This window comes from Natator depressus, chromosome 9 (genome assembly GCF_965152275.1).
Source record: "Natator depressus isolate rNatDep1 chromosome 9, rNatDep2.hap1, whole genome shotgun sequence".
Lineage (NCBI taxonomy): Eukaryota > Metazoa > Chordata > Testudines > Cheloniidae > Natator > Natator depressus.
In genome coordinates, this window is record NC_134242.1 from 41,623,973 (window position 1) to 41,645,872 (window position 21,900).

General features: G+C 44.1%; 1 protein-coding gene and 1 pseudogene across 1 annotated transcript in view; both read left to right on the top strand.

Moving 5' to 3' along the window:
- Positions 1-21,900, top strand: part of LOC141994024 (vesicle-associated membrane protein 1-like) — a 92,828-nt gene that overhangs the window by 54,003 nt on the left and 16,925 nt on the right. The gene's annotated exons all lie outside the window — the stretch shown is intronic.
- LOC141993635 (uncharacterized) lies at positions 19,897-21,806 on the top strand (annotated as a pseudogene).

Consider the following 21,900-nt stretch of genomic DNA (forward strand, 5'->3'; position numbering starts at 1 on the left):
AGAGAAACTTTGAGTAGCTCCATCAGAAAATGTTGCAAAGCAAATATCTGAGTTGGAGTATTGATTTCTATGCCACATTGTTTTGAGATGACCTGAATCCCTGCTTTTGCAAATGATTGTAGTAAAGAGGAACAAAAGAGCCAAAAGTCAGTATGGTGAATATGTCTGTAAAAGAATACTGCCTCACTTTACTTTTTCTAACAGAAATGGTGTAAGTCAGTCTAGATTATTTTAGACAGACATTAACTATTTGATTATTTTTTTACAAACAAAAGAATTGTTTTTATGTTAATTTAATTTGGAAGGGTTATTAATATTGCTAATTAAGAACTGCCATGATCTTTTCTGAAATAACTAAATTGGTTAAATAAAATCCAGTGACAGGAAGAAAACTTACTAACTATAACATGTTTATGTTTTGAGATGAGGTTAAGAGAATCCTTGTGTACAAAATATATTAACTCTAGGGGGAAAAGGAGCAAATACTTGACACGTAATAAAGGGCACTTGCAAATGGTGGTTTTGTTGTATTCAGTTCTCTGAACATGCAATTGGTATATATAAGATATTGTGTGATAACAATATTCTATACTTCCATATTTTTGCTGGGGACGAAAGGGGAAAGGTGGTTGTTTCCTAAAGAAATTATTTACTCATAACTGTTTAAAAGCTGTGTAACTACCACCTAAATAAGTAAATACTGAGCTGTTTAGGATAAAATGTCCAGTTTGGGTATCTCTGGTCAAGTGACTAGTGAGAATTTAAACTTCACAAGTCTCTGGTAATCAGCATCTAATTTTGATAAGATTGGTAATTACGCAGTAAAATTAGCTGGTGCTAGAGTAGGCTACCAGTTTTAGCACCTGTTACAAAATATGGAGCCAAGATATAAGAGTGTTCTTGTTCTTGCTGATTTTTGACTGGAGATGGAAGAGAACACAATGAACTCCTTCTCTTTGATTCCCACAGCTTCTTTTTGATATTTAAAAAGATTTTTTTTCAAAGTCTGTGTCTTTTTACCCACACAAGAAGGCATGCTCTGTGGTTCAGTAGTGTCAGGCCCAAAAGCCAAATACAGACATGTTTTCTAAATCTGGATCCTAAACTGGACCCTCCAAAAATGTGCAGAAGGATAATTGGAGCCCACAAAATATCACAAAACAGGTTCACACCACACAGTCACAATCCCTTCCAGCTTCTTCTTTGCTCCAGGGAATGGTGCTATAGTTATTTATTGATCCTAGCAGCAAATGATGACACCAGTTTAGCTAGGCTAGGCACAAGTTAGAGGAATTTAGAGCCCAGGCTCCATCTGTCCCCGACTCTCCCTACCCACTTGCTGCCAGCTTACTACTCTGTGCCCAGATCCGAGGTCTGGTGGGAGTAATGGGAGTTGCTACTCCTTTTCACAGGTATGTAGTCTGAGTCTATGGGCTGGTCTACACTACGTCATTAGATCGACATTCCCCGCATTTGGTCGAATTTATAATGTGCTTGTCTACACTACAGAGCCCTTCCCACCGACCTAAAGGGCTTTTAAAATCAACACCTGTACTCCACCTCAGCGAGAGAAGTAGCGCTAGATTCGACCTTCCTGGGTCGAATTAGGGGTAGTGTAGACACAGCACAGTGTATTTCAACTTGTTTGGCCTCCGGGAGGTGTCCCACAGTGCTTCAATGTGTCCGCTCTGGACAGCACTTTCAAGTCCACTGCACTTCAGCCAGGTAAGCAGGACAAGCCCTGGTAACTTCTGAATTTCATTTCCTGTTTGATCAGCATGGAGAGCTCACCACCACAGCTGACCATGGCTGCCCAGGTACACAAACGTGCTCCAGTGTGGAGCATGCAGGAGACACTGGATCTGATTGCTATGTGGGGAGAAGAGTCTGTGCAGGCAGCGCTCTGAACCAGCTGAAGAAATGCTGACATCTATGCCAAAATCGCACAGGGCGTGGAGGAAAAACACTACACCAGGCACACACAGCAGTGCCGTGTGAAAATAAAGGAGCTCAGGCAAGCGTACCAGAAGACAAAGGAGGTGAATAGTCACTCTGGTGCTGAACCACAGACAGGCTACTTCTATGAGTAGCTGCATCTGATTCTAGGCAGGGACCCCAACACTCTCCGTGGATACCTCCCAGGGGACCCAGGCAGCTACGGGCAATAACAAGGAGGACCCTGTTGATGATGTGGAGGAGGAGGAGGAGGAGAATGCGCAGCAGGCAAGTGGAGGATCCATTCTCCCTGACAACCAGGACCTCTTCCTAACTCTGGAGCCAAACCCCTCCCAGGACCCACTGGTGCGGGACTGTGATAGCAGGGAAGGCACCTCTGGTGAATGCACACTTGTAATAACACTACAGGAGTTAAATGCAATTGTGGTTAATGTTTAATTTGAGGTAAATAATTGGGCTACGGTGGCGGCCAGTGCAGCCACGCAAAGCCTGCTCCCCGAAAAACCCTGTTTCTGTGCCAAGAGTTTCCACACTAAAAAATTTCCCCAGGTGTGCTCTCACACCACCTACCCTTTCGTCTGTTCTTACCATGCCTACCTGCAAACCGAAATCTGCTGCCCAGAGCTCTGCCATGTATTGTACCTAACTCGCAGGATCTTCTTTTAAAACACAAAATTTGGCCAAGTACCTCAAGGAATGTATTTACTGCTGTGAATTGTTTCATTCATTGCAACAGTTAACTTTTTGTTTTCAACATTGTATGCTTTTCCTTGCAGCTGCAACATTTTCTCTGGGAGCTTCCTCCACTCCAGCACAAAGGCTGTCCCAGATTAGAAGGTGAAAAAAGCAGACAAGGGAAGACATGCTCTGTGATTTGATGCATTCCTCCAAGGTTGACAGGGCCCAGCTGCATACATGGAGGCTCACACTCTCAGAGAGCATGCTCATTGACCAAGAGGGCAGGAAAGCAAGCAGGGAACAAGAGCATAACACGCAAGAGGAGATGTTGTGGCTTATGGGGGAGCAAACAGACATGTTGAGGCATCTGGTTGAGGTGCAGGAAAGGCAGCTAGACCTTAGAGTCCCACTGCACCCAATGATGAACCAGCTGCCCTCCTCCTCAACTTCCATATCCTCCTCTCCCAGACGTCCTAGAATGCAAGGGGGACGGGAGGGGAGCTCCGTTATCCCTTGAACTCAACTCTAGGAGATGGTTCATGGAGCAGAAAGCTCTCATTCCCACAGATTTGATTGCTAGACAGTGCAATTGTAATAAGCTGTGTCCTTGTACCTTCCCCACTGTGTTATCAGGCCCTTAGACCCTGGTTATTTTTGCTATTCATTGCTGTCCCTGTTCAGTGTTTGTTAGCATAATAAAAATGCATGAATTGAGTACAAGAGGCTCTTTATTCACTGTGCACACTGTGGTTGATGGGAGTTTAGTTTACAGGGCAGTACATGCGAAAAGGGGGCAGGTTCGTAAGGAATAACACAGAGAACTGTCACATCAGTGTTGGCTCATTCATGAAACTGGTTTTCAAAGTTTCTCGGAGACGCAGTGCACTTCAGTGTGCTCTTCTTATTGCCCTGGTGTCTGGCTGCTTATAATTGGCAGCCAGGTGATCTGCCTCAACTCCTCCACCCCACCAGAAACTTTTCCCCCTTACTTTCACAGATATTATGTAGAACACAGCAAGCAGCAACAACAATAGGAATATTGCTTTTGCTGAGGTCTAACCTAGTGAGTAAACTGCACCAGCACCCCTTTAGACATCCAAAGGCACATTTTACCACCATTCTGCACTTGCTTAGCCTATGATTGAACTGCTTCTTACTGCTGTCCAGGCTGCCTGTGTACAGCTTCATGAGCCATGGGAGCAAGGGGTAGGCTGAGTTTCCAAGGATAACTATTGGCATTTCAACATCACCAATGGTAATTTTCTGGTTTGGGAAGAAAGTTCCTTCTTCCAGCTTTCAGAAGAGACTGGAGTTCCTAAAGATGCACACATCATGTACCTTTCCAGACCCTCGCACGTTGAAGTCGGTGAAATGGCCCCTGTGATCCACTAGTGCTTGCAACACCATTGAGAAGTAGCCCTTCTGGTTTATGTACTCTTTGGCAAGGTGGTCTGGTCCAAGATAGGGATGTGCGTTCCACCTATCGCCCCACCACAGTTAGGGAACCCCATCGCGGCAAAGCCATCCACTATGTCCTGCACATTTCCCAGAGTCACTACCCTTCTTAGCAGAAGTGAATTGATTGCCCTGGCTACTTGGATCACAGCTGCCCCCACAGTTGATTTACCCACTCCAAACTGATTCCCATCTGACCGGTAGCAATCTGGCATTTCAAGCTTCCACAGGGCTATCGCCACTCACTTCTCAATGGTCAGAGCAGGTCTCATTTTGGTATTTCCGCACTTCAGGGCTGGGGAAAGCAATTCACAAAGTTCCATGAAAGTGGCCTTGTGCATTTGAAAGTTCTGCAGCCACTGCTCCTCATCCCATACCTGCATCACGATGTGGTCCCACCAGTCTATGCTTGTTTCCCTGGCTCAGAAGCAGCGTTCCACTGTGTCAGCTCGGCTGCTGCTGCTGCCAGTATGTGTGAATTGCTCCGTTCCATGGCTTCCAGCACAGCTATCTGAGTGGCATCACATTCTTCCATGCGGCTGCTCCTGGCTAGGCTCTGCAAATACCGCAGGACGATGCATGAGGTGTTTGTGACGCTTCCAACAACAGCATACAGCTGAGCGGGGTCCATGCTTGCTCTGCTATGGCCTGTGCATGAGTAACCCAGGCTGAGGCGTGAAAATGATTGTTTGCCGTTTCTTTCAGGGAGGGATGGAGGTAGGAGCCAAGTGCATCATGGGAGGCTGACGATATGTACCCAAAACACCTCACAAAAAATGTTTTTGTCCCATCAGGCATTGGGAGCCTAACCCAGAATTCCAATTGGCAGCAGAAACCTTGGGCTATCTGCCCACAGTGCATCACTCCGTGAGTCGATGCTACCCATGGTAGTGGGGATGCACTCCGCCGAAGGAATGTGTACAGTGGGGACATACACCATTGATTTTATAAAATTGGAGGCTACCGGTTGACTTTAATAAATTCAACCTAATTTCATAGTGTAGACAAGCCGTATCCCTTAGACACCAATTCAACATAGCCTTAAGCATGTGCTTAAGTCAACTACTTTTCATCTGAACAAACTAGACCCCAAGCAGGGCTGTTGTGATTGGATGAGCAAAAAGGTATGGAGCCTGCATAAAAGGGCCTGGAAGAGGGAGAATATAGAGCAGAGCACTACAGAGGTGCCTCTGCCACAAGAAAGCACCTGGGTGATGAACAACCATCTTCCACATAGACCTGAGCTGGCTTTAATCTAGCTAGCTCTGGAACTGGAGCAGTGAGCCATGGCAACACGGGCTAGCCACCTGAATAATTGCCCACAGTTCCATGCGAGCTTGTACAGTGCAGACTACTGTGGCTTTTCTGCTCTGGTACCTCAGTTAGCTAAATTAACACTAGCTCAGGTATGTCTACATGAGCTGTAGTCACACCACATGGATTGTAGTATAGACATATCTTGAAGCACATGCCTAAGTCTAAGCATTGATGTAAGTGCTTGGCTCAGTCGTGATGGACTGCTGAATTGGGGCTTCAGTGATCATTCCAGAGTAAAAAAATTAGAGGTTTAGTTTTAAAAAAATGAATACATTTGTGTGTCTGATAAATGTGTGGAAATCACAGCCTGTCAGTGCTGTGCTCATGAAATATCTGATCGCTTTTGCAAAGTCTTCATTCATCTTTGATACAATTACCTTGTGTCTCCCAAGAAGAGCTAGTCTTTTTGCTCTGGTATTTACGAGAAATGTGGGGACAGTGTCTGCTGCAGTTATCTTGACTGTGTTTTCAATGTGTTATCACTTTGTTCTCAGCTATTTACTGCAATGGCATTCACTCTATTAGGTTATATGTTTCCTTACAAAATCTAGTCTGCTCTTGGGGATTTTGTGCTATACTCCACCTTTGTCTCAGTTCTCAAACAGTTTTATCTCCTTCCCCATTTCCAGGTCTGTAATTCCAGTAGCTGGTAGAAAATGAAGGCTTTGCATTATCCAAACTTGATTTGGTTTGCTGGGAGTTTTTTTTAAAGTTGGATAAAGGATACCATCTACTTATAAATTGAAATTCTCTTTATTCCATTTTTTGGAGAAAAGCCAGTTCTGACTGGAAAGTTCCCTGTTCCAATTTTATTTTCCCTCGTGTGTGAAGTTGCCTTAATTGATGGTGTGGTGGGTGGAATTGTACTCACTGTGACTGTGTGTGACGACTGCACCTTTAAGGTCTGGAACTTTTTATGTGATAGAGTTCAAAAACCATGTCAGTTGACAGTGGGGCTGGATTATGGCATGGACATATGGGTCCTCAGATCCCAGAGTGTGACTATATCAGAATTTCAGCTTACAAAAAATACTAGCCCTGATGGCTGTGAAGAAAATCTTAGAAGTGGAAGCAATGCAGTGATGCCTGCCTGAGTCTGCAGACAGCCTGACACAATTGCTCTGAGAAGAGTGAGCTGCTCCATTCTTCTGAATAGGGTGTTTTATTCCAAGGCCAGAGATGAAAGTAAGCCGGTACGGCATAAGCCGACCATACTGGCAAGGGCAGCTTCTCCAGGCCAGCAATTTAAAAGAGCCCTGGGCTCCCAGCAGCGGCCAGAGCCCCTGGCCCTTTAAATCGCAGCCAGAGCCCTGGGGCTCCCGGCCGCTGCCACAGCTACTGCTACCAGGACACTCCGATGCTGATTTAAAGGTCCCGGGGCTCCCAGCTGCCACTACTGCAGCCGGAGCCCTGGGCCCTTTAAATCGCTGCTGGAGCCCTGGTGTACTGGCTGCCATTTAAAGGCCCCAGGGATTTAAACACCCCACCCCTTCTGTCTGAGGCCCTGCCCCTTCCTGGTGAGTGCTCCCCTCCCCCACCCTTGCTCAGGACCCTGGCCCTGCGTACTGGTATTATTTCTCCCAATATGGTAATACTGTGGAAGTTCATTAGTGTTCGTTGCAACATGTAGCAAATCGGGAGTATTATGAAATCATGTAAGCTAATAGCCATCAGATTGCAGTCTTCTACATGGGTGACAGTCACCTCTTTGAGTGCTGAAAGCATCTAATGGAACACTGAAAAAAGGTGGGTTTTTTTTATATGTCTCCATTAAAATAGTCAAAATTCCTTAACACCCACAGGAAGCTCTATTTTTGCCCCCTTACTGGGAGGGACCTTCACCATTCCTATGATATCTTGGGGTGTTGAGAAGACACCATCAAAACCACAGATTTCTTCCCTGATATGTAAGTCCACTGTTCTCAATGATCTAAATTCTCTTTTCACTCATATCAGTTTTAAAATGGTGTAACCCTTTTGACTTCAGTAGTTACTCCTGATTTACACTGGCATATATGATATCAGAAGCAAGTCCAGTGAAGTTAAACCACAGATGAATTTGGACCATTCAAAGTGGATTAGATAACTAGTACAGGAAGATCATCAAACACACATACTCTACTGAGGACTGCTGCAACAGCCACAGTGACCGTGGTTGATGGCACGATACCAGGCATTGTAGAATGAAGTTCCCAGATCTGGATCAATCAGAAAATCCAAAATCTCTGGGGTCAGCCCTACGGGTAAAGCCTGATAGGGTCGAGGCATGAATACTTTCACCTTTTGATGGAGAGTGTGAGAATAACATATGTAGGCCTGTTTTTTGTCTATCCTGGTGACGTGGCTGGAGAGCATGAAAACGCCTCTTTCGAATGTAGTGAGCAATTGGAGGAAGGCCAGATCTCTCTGAGATTATGGCATTTTGCACAACATGGAACCCTTTATGTTCAGGATTTGTCACTGGCAACACATTTGGAATGCTTCTAACGACTCCAAGTCTGCCTGTGGGAGGGGCCAGGTTTCTGACATGTTTAGCAGTACAGACAGTACACAGGTTTGATAGGTCCTGAACTTTGTCTCAGTGCAAAGATGTTTTTGCATTCATAGCTGACACATGAAGTTCATTCAGGAGGATGTCCAGTTTACTGTGACCACTTGAAGTCTGCTTGCAGCCTAGGTAGATGAACTTGTCAATGTTCTTCTTAATGCTTGACCCCACCTGCACTGAGGTTTCTGGTGGCCCAGCTCTGAGGTTCTGGACTATGGTCTTCTGTCGTGAGATGTACAATCCCATAGTGTGGCTGGTGTTTTGGAAAACTTGAAGGACAGGATTGAAGTTCTCTGGTTTCTCCACAAGCAAGGCAGTGTCATCACCATAGTCTTGGTCAGAGAACACTTCTTGACCAACCTTGGTTCTGATGTGTGGAGCAGCAAGTCCTAATATCCAGTCAATAGCTTGACAGAATAGTGCCTGAGTGAGAATCACCCCTGTCATACACTTGAGGTTGTGTAGAAATGCGATGAAAGCCATGGACTAGCATGCACTCTCGCACTGGTACTGCTTCATATGGCATATGTTGACAACAAAGCAACTTTTGATTTGGTTGACAAGTCAGCCCTTTGGCTCATGCTGCAAGATGTTGGCGTCCCTGTGATCTTCACACTGGTACCAGCGCAAGTGTGTGCTTTGGTACAGGAAGATGGGCAACTAGAATTCATGGTTAGGTGCAATTAGTTAGTAATTGTGGTGTGCTACAAAGCCCAAAATTGAATGTTGCTACCTCAAACTAAGGAGAGTTCATATTATCTAATGAACAATACCATGGCTGAATCTGTATCTACAAGACAAATTGCCATTGACATCCATTTCTTCTAACCTTTATCAGAAAAGAGCACAATAAAATCCTTGTATTAAAGTGAGAACACAAAGCCAATCTTTCTGGCCATTGAATCTGGTCAACTGGAAGTTGATGACTGGCTTCTTTCCAAAAAGATCGGGCTGAGTCAGTCTCTGCTTGGAAGGGATTTCATAGCTTGTCGTCTTAAGTCATTACACCTAGTTATGAAGAAGCAGTTTCTTGGTGTTTTCAGACACTTTTGTGCCAAGATACAGATAGCTAAAATAAGGTGTCCCTTTGTCTGCTGTATATCCATAACTATATATATGTACTCTATTTAACATACAGAATATCAATTCTATACTAATGTTAAATTTGTACGGTTAAGAACACAAAAGACAGGAAATGAGCAACTCAAAGTTGGGCACAATCTTAATTCTGACCCCTTTGTTTATCTGTGTCAAAACATTGTCCTGTAAAGAACAGATACTAACTAAACTACCTACTTAGATGGCATATAGGTTTATGCCAACAAATTTTCAGTATTTCTTTTTCGTGTTAAATTTCTTTTTATCCAAGTGCAAGCCAAGTTTGAAGAAAATAACTCTAGTTATTTTAAAGGGCTGAATAGAGCTGCTCGAAAAAGCTTTTGTCCAAATGTGGCCTTTGTGAAAAGTTTTTCTTTGTTTTTTTTAAATAAACAATTGTTTATCATAGAAATTTTCCTTTTTTCACAAAATGTTCTACAATACTTGTTTCCAGGTAATAATTTTAGTAAACTGTTTTTCTTACTAGAAACCAGGATTTTGGTAAAAAATATAATGGAAAATATTATACAAAATGGATAATGGGCCCATTCTAAATCCTGTGAAAGGGAAACAACCTCAAAATGACTTGTAAAAATTAACTGATTTTTTTCCTACTAACTCCACTTGTGAATGAGTTAAATCCGCAAGCTGAAACTTTGTCCTTCTGTTTTCAGATTTATTCAAAGCTAGTGTGAATGTATGGCTATGTAAGATCATTTCAATCTTTTAGCCCATCTCAAAAGAGGGTGTGTCTAATGTTGGAGATGAAACAAAGTTTGAAAATGCTTCCATCTCAGGACAGTCTCAAACTTGGCTAAGACCATTCAATTTTAAACAGTAATCATTTTATACTGAACTGATTTTCTATAAACTTCACTTGGTTTGTAAATCCAAATTTACAATAATTTGGAGAATTAAAATCAAGCCAAGTCTGAAGCCTATATGTGCTTGATTCCAACTTGCTGAATGCATTAAGTGACAAATATAACAGTAAGAAGAGAGACCATATTTTAAGACCTAAGCAGAGGGAGCCAGAGTTAAAATGTGTTTCTTCTCTGACAAGAAACCCTGTTAAACTGGCACATTCTCACTGATTTCCATATTAAATTGTTCAGTTTGCAATTTAAAAGAAAATTCTACCTCCTAGTTCCACAAATTAATGTGGTGCTCCAACTGTCAAATTCTTTCCAACTCATCCATCACGTCAATACTAAAGATTCTGGTAGGCTCTTCCAATCCACCTGTGAAACCCTGTTATCTTCAGATTATCTGTGGCATCTGTACAACCTAATTTGAGGCTAGTAAGGATACCCAGGTGTTGCTTAGGGCACTATTTGGCTTGCAGAGTTTTTATTATAGGTGAAGCTGGTAAATCCACCTATTTTGGGGTTGCCTAAGACTTTCCACTAGTTGTACTTAATATAACTTGATTTTACCTTCTTCAGAAAATACAAAACAACAAAAAACCAGCACTGCCCCCACAACATAGGAAATAGAAAAGGAGTACTTGTGGCACCTTAGAGACTAACCAATTTATTTGAGCATGAGCTTTCGTGAGCTACAGCTCACTTCATCGGATGCATACTGTGGAAACTGCAGAAGACATTATATACACAGAGACCATAAAACAATACCTCCTCCCACCCCACTCTCCTGCTGGTAATAGCTTATCTAAAGTGATCATCAAGTTGGGCCATTTCCAGCACAAATCCAGGTTTTCTCACCCTCCGCCCCGCCCCCCCCCCCACTCCCACACACACACAAACTCACTCTCCTGCTGGTAATAGCCCATCCAAAGTGACCACTCTCTTCACAATGTGTATGATAATCAAGGTGGGCCATTTCCTGCACAAATCCAGGTTCTCTCACCCCCTCACCCCCCTCCAAAAAACACACACACAAACTCACTCTCCTGCTGGTAATAGCTTATCCAAAGTGACCACTCTCCCTACAATGTGCATGATATTCAGGGTGGGCCATTTCCAGCACAAATCCAGGTTTTCTCACACCCCCCACCCCCATACACACACAAACTCACTCTCCTGCTGGTAATAGCTCATCCAAACTGACCACTCTCCCCACATTGTGCATGACAATCAAGGTGGGCCATTTCCAGCATAAATCCAAGTTTAACCAGAATGTCTGGGGGGCGGGGGGGGGTAGGAAAAAACAAGGGGAAATAGGCTACCTTGCATAATGACTTAGCCACTCCCAGTCTCTATTTAAGCCTAAATTAATAGTATCCAATTTGCAAATGAATTCCAATTCAGCAGTGTCTCGCTGGAGTCTGGATTTGAAGTTTTTTTGTTGTAAGATAGTGACCTTCATGTCTGTGATTGCGTGACCAGAGAGATTGAAGTGTTCTCCGACTGGTTTATGAATGTTATAATTCTTGACATCTGATTTGTGTCCATTTATTGTTTTACGTAGAGACTGTCCAGTTTGACCAATGTACATGGCAGAGGGGCATTGCTGGCACATGATGGCATATATCACATTGGTGGATGTGCAGGTGAACGAGCCTCTGATAGTGTGGCTGATGTTATTAGGCCCTGTGATGGTGTCCCCTGAATAGATATGTGGGCACAGTTGGCAACGGGCTTTGATGCAAGGATAGGTTCCTGGGTTAGTGGTTCTGTTGTGTGGTATGTGGTTGTTGGTGAGTATTTGCTTCAGGTTGGGGGGCTGTCTGTAGGCAAGGACTGGCCTGTCTCCCAAGATTTTTGAGAGTGTTGGGTCATCCTTCAGGATAGGTTGTAGATCCTTAATAATGCGTTGGAGGGTTTTTAGTTGGGGGCTGAAGGTGACGGCTAGTGGCGTTCTGTTATTTTCTTTGTTGGGCCTGTCTTGTAGTAGGTGACTTCTGGGAACTCTTCTGGCTCTATCAATCTGTTTCTTCACTTCCGCAGGTGGGTATTGTAGTTGTAAGAATGCTTGATAGAGATCTTGTAGGTGTTTGTCTCTGTCTGAGGGGTTGGAGCAAATGCGGTTGTATCGCAGAGCTTGGCTGTAGACGATGGATCGTGTGGTGTGGTCAGGGTGAAAGCTGGAGGCATGTAGGTAGGAATAGCAGTCAGTAGGTGACTAACACGGCTGTTACTCTGAAACATAGGAAATGACATACAAATAACCATCTTAAAAGAAAGTTATAAAGTCAAGAAGTCCAAAATTGGGAAATGCCAATTTACGGTTGCCTGTGAAACCCTAATTGTGACCCTTATGTTTATGTATTATGATATATTTTTTAATTACATGATAACATGCTATTTTCCCACAGGGTCCCTGCCTCATTCAGTGTACAGGATGGAGGCACAAGAGGGCAGAACTAAGATTGTACAGACAACTGTAAATCTGGCATTTCCTAACTTTAGAGTGCTTGACTTTGTAACCTGAATAACTTTCTTTTAGCATATTTTTATACGTAATTACTGTGTATTAGCAACAAGATGGAAAGAATCCAGCCTTGTTTTGGGCCCACCTCTAATCTTCTCACAAGGGGGAGGGGGGAAAGCCTAGTTCTTTTTTCTAGCTGTCTAGGTTTATATGGTCCCTCCTCACATAGTACATAATACATCGAAGGTTACCTGAATCTCATTACCACAGAATGGATTATTTTTAACTTTCTAACTTAGTGAAGTTTTATTTGGAAAAGGAAATGAACCAGGAAGTCTCTCCAGAGGATTGTAAGGACATAATGCTAGCCATTAGGAGCAGTACAAATTGCCCATCATGAAGAGAATGCTGGTGAAAAATTATGATTAGATATTTTCACACACCAGTCCTGCAAAACAAAATGGACACCAAATTAAAAGCAAAAGCTAGAGTGAATGCCATGGGATAGGAGAGTAACCTTCATCTTTTTTGGAAATTATCCCAAATTAAAGCCTTCCGGTGTTTAAACTCTGGGACTGAGTCTCTGGGACTGACTTTGTGTTGTTTGTGCAGTGCCTATTACAATGAGGTCCTTATTCTTCTTTGGATCCATAAGCAGTACTCTAATATAAATAATAATGACATCGGAAAATTAATGCCATCATTGTTTAAGTGAGATAGCCCCCGAATTCCATGTGCGTGGTGTTAAGGAATTCTGCTGATTTTGCTGCATTTGAACAAAGGTTGTTTCACCTTTTGGGGACTGCAATTAATGTGGCTCTGATCCTGCCATGAACTCCACATGGATAGACCCCTATTAAAGTCAAAGGGGGTCTGTACAGACATAAGCTGGGGCCTAACTATTAAATCTCTATGGTTGCAAAAATAAATACTGCCTATAGAAATGTGGTTGATGATAATAAAGAGAAAATGAATAATTTACTGCTTTTATCAGAACAGCAACTGAAGGGTCTGAGGCAAGACGAGCCAAATAGGATGAAATTATTTAAAAAAATAATTGGTCTAACTTTTGTAAAAACAATAGGCCAGATCCGCTGCTGGTGTAAATTGGCATAGTTCTGTAGATTTCACTGGAGCTCTGCTGATTTATGCCAGCTGAGGATCTGGCCCAGTTCGGTATAGCGACTGTAACCCAGGGCTAGTCTACACTGGCAACACTAAAGCACTGCCGCGGCAGCCCTTTAACATGGCTTGTGCAGTCATGGCAAAGCGCTGGGAGAGAGCTCTCCCAGCGCTCGAAACAAACCATCTCCACAAGAGGCGTAGCTCCCAGTGCACTGTTTACACTGGTGCTTTACAGCGCTGAAACTTGCTGCTCTCGGGGGGGGGGGGGTCACACGCCTGAGCAAGAAAGTCATAGTGCTGTAAATTGCCAGTGTAGACAAGCCCTCAGACACTTTACTGCCTCAGCTCTGCTGTATTTGTTAACTTTTGTGTTCCTTATCCTCTCTTTTAATATATATGAAAGAAAATAATGTATACCATCAGCAAGTCTGGTTATCTTTTATCTAAAGTTACTACCATAGGGAGAATGAAAGGAAGGACGGCCCAGTGGTTAGGGAACTAGCCTGGACTTGGGTTCAATTCCCTTCTCCACCACATGCTTCCTGTGTGACCTTGGGCAAGTCACTTAGATTTTATGAGCCTCGGTTTCCCCATATGTAAAATGGGGAATCTCACACTGCCCCACCTCACAGGGGAACTGTGAGGATAAATACATTCAAGAGCATAAGGTGCTCAGATACTATGCTCATAGGTCTACAGAGAAAGCAAAATTCCTGAACACTGCCACTCAGTTCCTAGTGTAAACTTAATCAAAGTATCTGTCTTATTATTTACAATGATATTTAGGACAAATATATGTACAGACAAATTTATTGTTATGGAGTCAGTATATTTACCTTTTTTACTCTCCCTCTTTGGACCAGATAATGAAAATGAAACAGAACTTCTCCCTTTGTATCTCATGAGCAAAAGTGTGTGTGTCAGAGAGCTTTCTAAGCGTCTGATGGATGACCTCCCTTAATGCTTGAACTGTTCCTTCAACCAAAGCTGAATTGGAAATCTCAATGAAATGTGGATGTTGCCAATTGTTCTTTTTTAATTGGAGTCACAGCTCGGTAAACCCCCTTGGGGTTTAAAGAGGATGGCCAGAGAGCATGGTCCCTTTAAAACCTTCTCCTGAGGTGGAGGAAGTGCTGGTTGTGGCAGGGGCATTGAGAGAGGGAGAGCAACGGGGACTCCAGATAAGAAGGTCTCACGTAGTAAAGCAGCAAGAACCAGCCATAACCCTGGAAGGAACAGAACAGCCGACCAGAGATGCCCCAGAACAGGAGCCAGCATGAGCACCGTGCCAGGGAGGAATCACCCAAGAAAGACAAACCAGAGCCAGACACAGTATCACTGTCACCCAGAGCTGTCTGGGGCCTTGAGTACTGGGGCTTGTGACTTTGCATTGGGAATAAGGAAGGAGACTATAGTAGCTAAGTGGGAAGGTTGTCATTCTGTGTGGGTTTGCAGAGAGAGGCAGAAGAGGGCACTAGGAGGGTTTGTTAAAGAAAGTTCACTGGCACCAAAGACAAGCAGGAGTACACAAGACTCACTTATGGACTGGAGCTCTGCCCAGCATTCCTGAACTCTGAGTATAGATGTATTGCTCAGTGTCTGCCCTTTCATATTGTGGGACCACTGGCCTGTGGGTCCTTTCTCTGTTTTACTGCTCCCCCTGTCTTCCTCTGTTGTTTTTCTCCATTCATCCTTCTGTAAATAAATATTTCCCTTTCCTATAATGATTGTAGTGTGTGTGTGTGTGTGTGTTTAGTCTAGGGGCGTTGGAACAGGTGCACTTGGGGTGGAAGGGAGTTTCCCAACTGCGTTCCTGCGGGCACTTAAGAGCAGACTCCATCTTGGCCACAAGGGCTCTGTAGTTGCATCCATTTAACTTCTAAAAATAAATGGTAAATTGCTTTAGAAACAAAGCAGAATGGTTTCATATTAAGCTATGTAGAATGAGAAATTATAGTCACAACTTTACCTTGGTGTCTACATTTACAGCATGTAACAGAAGACTAGTACATCTCTGTTTCCACTAAAATTATTCTACCAAATTGGTAGAATGTTCTTTAAATTCTTTAAATTAGACACAGAGCCAAAGTGTTCTCTTTGTCAATGGGGTTGCATGTGTGTTATTGAGAGCAAAATTCTGCATTCTGTAGCATGTACATCATTTATATTATGGAAAGAATTACCTACTAATTTGGTAGAATGCCTGAAGTCTATCAAAGCCTATACCGTGTATTGAGATATCAAGTGATAAATCTATTTATCATACACCTGTGACTACCTCATCTGTCCTTAATCCATCCCATCCTGGATTTTTACTTTAACATTCCAATCACTGGGCAGCTTTGATCAGATACCATTTTTTTAAATTCAACCTGCCAAAGATTTGTTTCTTCCTTGTCCCTCAGCATTTTAAATTTCCCTCCCCAAAAAAATCAATCTAGCTCAAGATCTGGGATGGGCAATATTCAGCATTGTATTAATAACAGCTTTTCAGCTGATTGCTTCTCTTTACCTAAAAATGTAATGAATTTAGGATCTGAAATGAGAGCTTCATCCCACATACCCAGCATCTTGATAGGACTCAACATTTTTTTCTAGCCATAAAGAGGAATGAGACATTTGACTTCAAAAATTGTGACATTTTATGTATTAAAAAAAACCTCTTGTAAACATAAATCCTCAGCTGTTATATAACTCAGGGTGCTGACATGTATCACAACAAATTGCTTTGGCTGACTAATACCTCACAGAAATGATTTCCTTGCTAAATGAAGCAGCCCCGGCTGGTCAGTATAATTTCTGCCCAACACTGAATAGCAGCAGTGGAGCTGACCAATCTGAGCTGTTTCATTTAGCAAGGAAGCCTTGAGGGTCACAACTCTAAGGTAGCCCTTCACATGGGTGGTTGGGGAGCTGGCAGGAAAGCAGGCAAGTTTTGAAACCTGCCTATATTCCATTGGAAGATTGGTTGAAATTGACACATTTCCACAAAACATTTTGCATTTGATAAATCAGGATTTTACAGTGTAAAAATGTTCCGCTGGAAATTTCCCGACCAACTCTAATAAAGAGAACACCTCCTTCTTGCCGGTCTTTGGAGTGTAGGAGCTCTGGAATGATGTGAGGAACATGCTGTGAGTGCTTCCAGTCCTTTTGGCTGAATTAACCTGTACAAGGGACAATGTGGTCCTTGAACATACAACTGAACCCTAATTCCAACCAAATAAGAAGGCATCAATGAGACTGGTGAGAAGACTATGATATAGCAAATTAGGGAGTGCTTCTGATTTATGGAAATTCATTTTAAGCACAGATAGGGAGGCAAAAGTGCCTTGTAAATATTGGTCAGAAAATGTGTATAGAACTGAGCACCCAGCTTTTTAGCCAAACTTGGGTGCTTTCATTTTGGGGTCCTACAAAGATTGGAATGCAGAAGCATGGTCAGAAATTGAGACTGGGTGCAGTGTGGGGTGCGAGTAGCAACGCTACCCAGCTTGTCCTGGAAGATTATGTCTCCTTTATAGGTTACCCTTATTAGCCAAAGCAGGTGGCTGGTTTAAATACTACCTCTTTCCATGTATAAGCATTCTGTAGCCTCAGAGATTTTAACAAAATATAGCAAGGGGATGACTGCGTTGTTGTGTTTTTAAACTAGCAAATGGGTATCACACAATTTTTCCACATAAATTGCCTAGTTGGGTTGATGGGAAAAGGGTCATTTCCTCCAGAGCCATGATGATATTTTACAATTTCAACTGCAGGATCCCAGAACATCCTCCCAAAATGCTATCCATACAGTGTGTGTTGTTTGAATCAGTCGAACATTATGGTCCAGATTCTGATCTTTGTTATACCAGTGTAAATTCAGAGTACCCCCACTGATTTTATTGGAGTTGCTATGATTTGAGGCTGGTGAAATGAGTTCACAATCTGGTCTTTTGTGTTCATGGCAACTGATGGGAATTTCACAAGGATGTGCTATTTATCATATGACTCAAGCCCTTTCCTTTCAATCAAAGCTTGATAAATGATTTATCGGAATAAAAGAAGTGTAATATGCAGCATTAATCTCAGTAAGTGAACAATGATCTTTCTGAGGGGCTCTTGGACTCGACAAAATGACAAATCAATACTGAGAGTGCATTTGAGGAATCAACACATCTCTATTAAATACAAGGTGTTGTGGCAGTTTTCTGATAGGGAAGTAATTCCAGTAACATTAATCAAGCCCTGGTAGAAAGGAGTGATTCAGAGAGACACTGTGCTCCCTCAGGCTGTCGTTGTGGGGGAGGCATTAAGAGTCTAGGAGTGGAATTTATGTGGGGGGGGGTGGTTCCAATTCAAATCTTCAGGGATTTCCTTGGCAGTTATAGGAAGGTTTTATTTCCCTTGCAGGAGGAATTGATGGGGAACCTTCAGAAAAGGTAGAGAGTCATAGGTTTGATGTGTGGGCTTGAGGAATGGCTGCTTGAAATCATTAGGAGCTGTCAGGCGAGTGGGATGATTTGCCTGCTGAAGTTCAATCACCAGGACAGATTGGATCTGTCAGATCATCTTAAGGAAATGTTTTTTAAAAGCAATTTTGAGGATGACCACGCTGGTCTTGTATGTAAGGTGGGATATATGGGTTCTATTTCTAGCTCTGCCACATTTTGTAATCTGTGCTCTTGGGCAAACGATTTAAGCCAGGTCTGTTGCTCTGGGGCGGCAGTTGGTGTTTGATACTAGGGTGACCAGAAAGAAAGTGTGAAAAACTGGGACATGGGGTGGGAGGTAATAGGCACCTATATAAGAAAAAGTCCTGAATATCGGGACTGTCCCTATAAAGTAGGACATCTGGTCTCCCTATTTGATACTGTCCAGGATGGGCGGGCTAAGTACTACAGTGTCCCTCAGAGATCCTCCCCCTTGCCATAAACTATCCTCAGCCTAAATTTCCTCCCATCCCTTTCTCCCTCTGCTGTTATTTGTCCTCTTTTTTGATGCCTCTCCTTGCTTAGCTCACTCTCAACCTCGCTCTGATTCACGAGGGTGGTTATACATTCACAGCACTGAGTAGAGGGGCCAGGTTCTCAACCTCATCTCCCCTCAGCAGCTCAAAGATATGGGGAGGAGCCATGCTGAGTGAGCACATCAGCTCTCTTCCTGCTCACTCCATCAACTAATTTAGATCACTGGCTGGAGGAGGGAATGAGCTCTGAAACTGCTCCCTGCCCCCAAAGCTCTGTCTGCTGGTGATTGGCCACACTGCTGAGCTGGGCTGTAACCTAAGTAAGTAGGCCTAGCTGCAGGGCAAAATCCTCCCAACCTGAAAGAAAAGGAGAAATGAAGGTCTACGGCTTGACATTGCCCAGCTACCTTAAGGCCCCGGAAGGGGCTGATAGTGAAGCAAAGTATAACAGTGGAAGAGAACTGGATGGTGGGGGTAGTCAGAATGAGAATGATGAGCAGAGAGTGAAGAATGAGGGTAAGGGTTGCTGGTGGGGAGCATCTGAAGTGGGTGATGCAGGATGGGGAGTGACTAATGACAGATGAGGATGTGCCCGGAGAGTGGGATCGTGGGTGGTTGGTAGTAAAGAGGCAGGAAGGAGACAGGGATGGGGAAGCTCAGAAATTAAGAGAAGGTAACACAGGGCAAGAGAAGGGAGGGACTATTCTAAATCACTGTTAGAAAACGGGGCTTAGGGCACACAGCCCATGAAAACATTGAAGGAAAAGAAGTGGAGAGGATGGGAGGAAAGAGAGCCAAAACAGCCAAGGGAGACCTAGCATGTCATGTATTTTCTCTCACTTTATACACAGCTAATACTCATAAGAGTCTGAATCACTGCCCTCCCCAGTGCACTGATTGCAATCAGATTGCCTGGATTGAGGATTTATGCGCCCTGGGGCCAGATTTACAGAACTAGGCGTGCCCACGTTTTGCTCTTTATATGGCAAATCCATCCATTTTATAAAGAGTTGAATCTACTGTTTCAGTTCATCTGGTTGTGCCACCACTGCAAGGTGGTTTAGGTCTGGTCTACACTACAAGGATAGGTCGAATTTAGCCACTTTAGGTTGATTTTATAAGCAATGCGGCTACACAACCAACCCCGTTCCACCAACCTAAAGGGCTCTTAATATTGACTGCTGTACTCCTCCCCGACGAGGGAAGTAGAGCTAAAACCGACTTTCCTGGGTCGAATTTGGGGTAATGCAGATGCAGCTCTGTGCAGATCGATGGTATTGGCCTCTGGGAGCTATCCCAGAGTACTCCAATGTGACCGCTCTGGAAAGCACTTTCAACTCCGATGCACTAGCCAGGTACACAGGAAAAGCCCCGGGAACTTTTGAATTTCATTTCCTGTTTGGTCAGCGTGGCGAGCTCAGCAGAAGAGGTGACCATGCAGTCCCAGAATCGCAAGCGAGCTCCAGCATGGAGCGAACTGGAGACACTGGATTTGATTGCTGTATAGGGAGAAGAATCTCTGCAGGCAGAACTCCAATCCAGCAGAAGAAATACTGATATATATGCCAAAATCGCACAGGGCACGGTGGACCGAGACTACACTAGGGACACACAGCAGTGCCACATGAAAATTAAGGAGCTCAGGCAAGCCTACAAAAAGACAAAGGTCACTCTGGGTCAGAGGCCCATACATGCCGCTTCTATGATCAGCTGCATGGCATTCTAGGGGGGGACCCTACCACTACCCCACCACTGTCCGTGAACACCTGCAAGGAGGAAGCCTCACGCAACACAGATGAGGATTCTGTGGATGAGGAAGAGGAGGAGGAGGAGGAGAATGCGCAGCAGGCAAGTGGAGAATCCGTTCTCCCCGGCAGCCAGGACCTTTTCATCACCCTGGAGCCAATACCTTCCCAAGGCGTATTGTTCCCAGATCCTGAAGGCGGAGAAGTCATCTCTGGTGAGTGCACATTTGTAACTACATTACAGGGGTTAAAAGCAATTGTGTTTAATGTTTGATTTGCCCTGAACAATTGAGATGCATTCGCAGCCAGTACAGCTACTGGAAAAGTCTGTTAACGTGTCTAGGGATGGAGTGGGAATCCGCCAGGGACATCCCCATGAAGCTCTCCTGGAGGTACTCTGAAAGCCTTTGCAGAAGGTTTCTGGGAAGGGCTGCCTTATTTCGTCCTCCATGGTAGGACACTTTACCACGCCAAGCCAGCAGCAAGTAGTCTGGATTCACTGCAGCACAAAGCATGGCAGTGAATGGTCCTGGGTTTTGGTCGCATTCAAGCAACATTCAGTCTATATCTCTCTGTGTTAGCCTCAGGAGAGTGATATCATTCATGGTCACCTGGTTGAAATAGGGGAATTTTTGTAAGGGGACAGTAATCCCCTCTGTTTGGTGATCCCCGGCACATTAGACCCCGGTCATGATCGGCTGTTTGTGCTTGGCTAAAAAGGATCATCCCAGAGAATAGCCACGCAGGGGCGAGGAGGGGTGTGCTGCACATCCACCCCAAAACCTGCAGCCCCTCCTTTTAAATGGCAACCGCAGGCCCTCCTTTTAAATGGCAAAACCAACCAGCATTGGTTGCTATGGGAAAGGCGGGTGCTGCAGTTTGAAACCATTCCCACATGTTATGAACGCGGAAGAGCCAATCCCGCAAACCCTTTGGCTTACTATGGCTGCCTGGAAACCGAATTCTGTTGCCCAGCCGTGTGTGATGTGTCACCATACCGGTAGGTGCTCAATATAAAAGGCAAAATGTGACCTTGTACCTAAAACACATGTGCTGTCTGCTGTGAATTGCTTAATTCACTGTGAAACGGTCTCCCTTTTGTTCACAGAAATGTATCTTCTTAAATTCTACTCTCCCTTTTTTCCCCCTTGCAGCTGCAAATGTTTCTGTGCTCCCTGTATCAACTCCTTCCCTGAGGTTATCGCAGATTAGAAGGCAAAAAAAACGCACTTGCGATGACATGTTTTCAGAGTTCATGCAGTCCTCCCACACTGATAGGGCACAGCTGAATGCATGGAGGCATTCAGTGGCAGAGGCCAGGAAAGCATACAGTGAGTGTGATCAGAACATGCAGGAGGAGATGCTGAGGCTAATGGGGGAGCAAACAGACATGATGAGGTGTCTGGTAGAGCTCCAGGAAAGGCAACTAGAGTACAGAGCCCCACTGCATCCATTGTGTAACGGCCTGCCCTCCTCGCCAAGTTCCATACCCGCCTCACCCAGAAGCCCAAGAACGTGGGGCAGGAGGCTCCAGGCACCCAGCCACTCAACTTCAGTGGATGGCCCAAGCAACAGAAGGCTGTCATTCCAACAGCTTTGATTTGTAGCGTGGCTACAATAAGCAATGTGGCCTTGTCCTTCCCTCCTCCCCCACCCCACCCGGGCTACCTTTTACTAATCAGCATTGTCAGTGA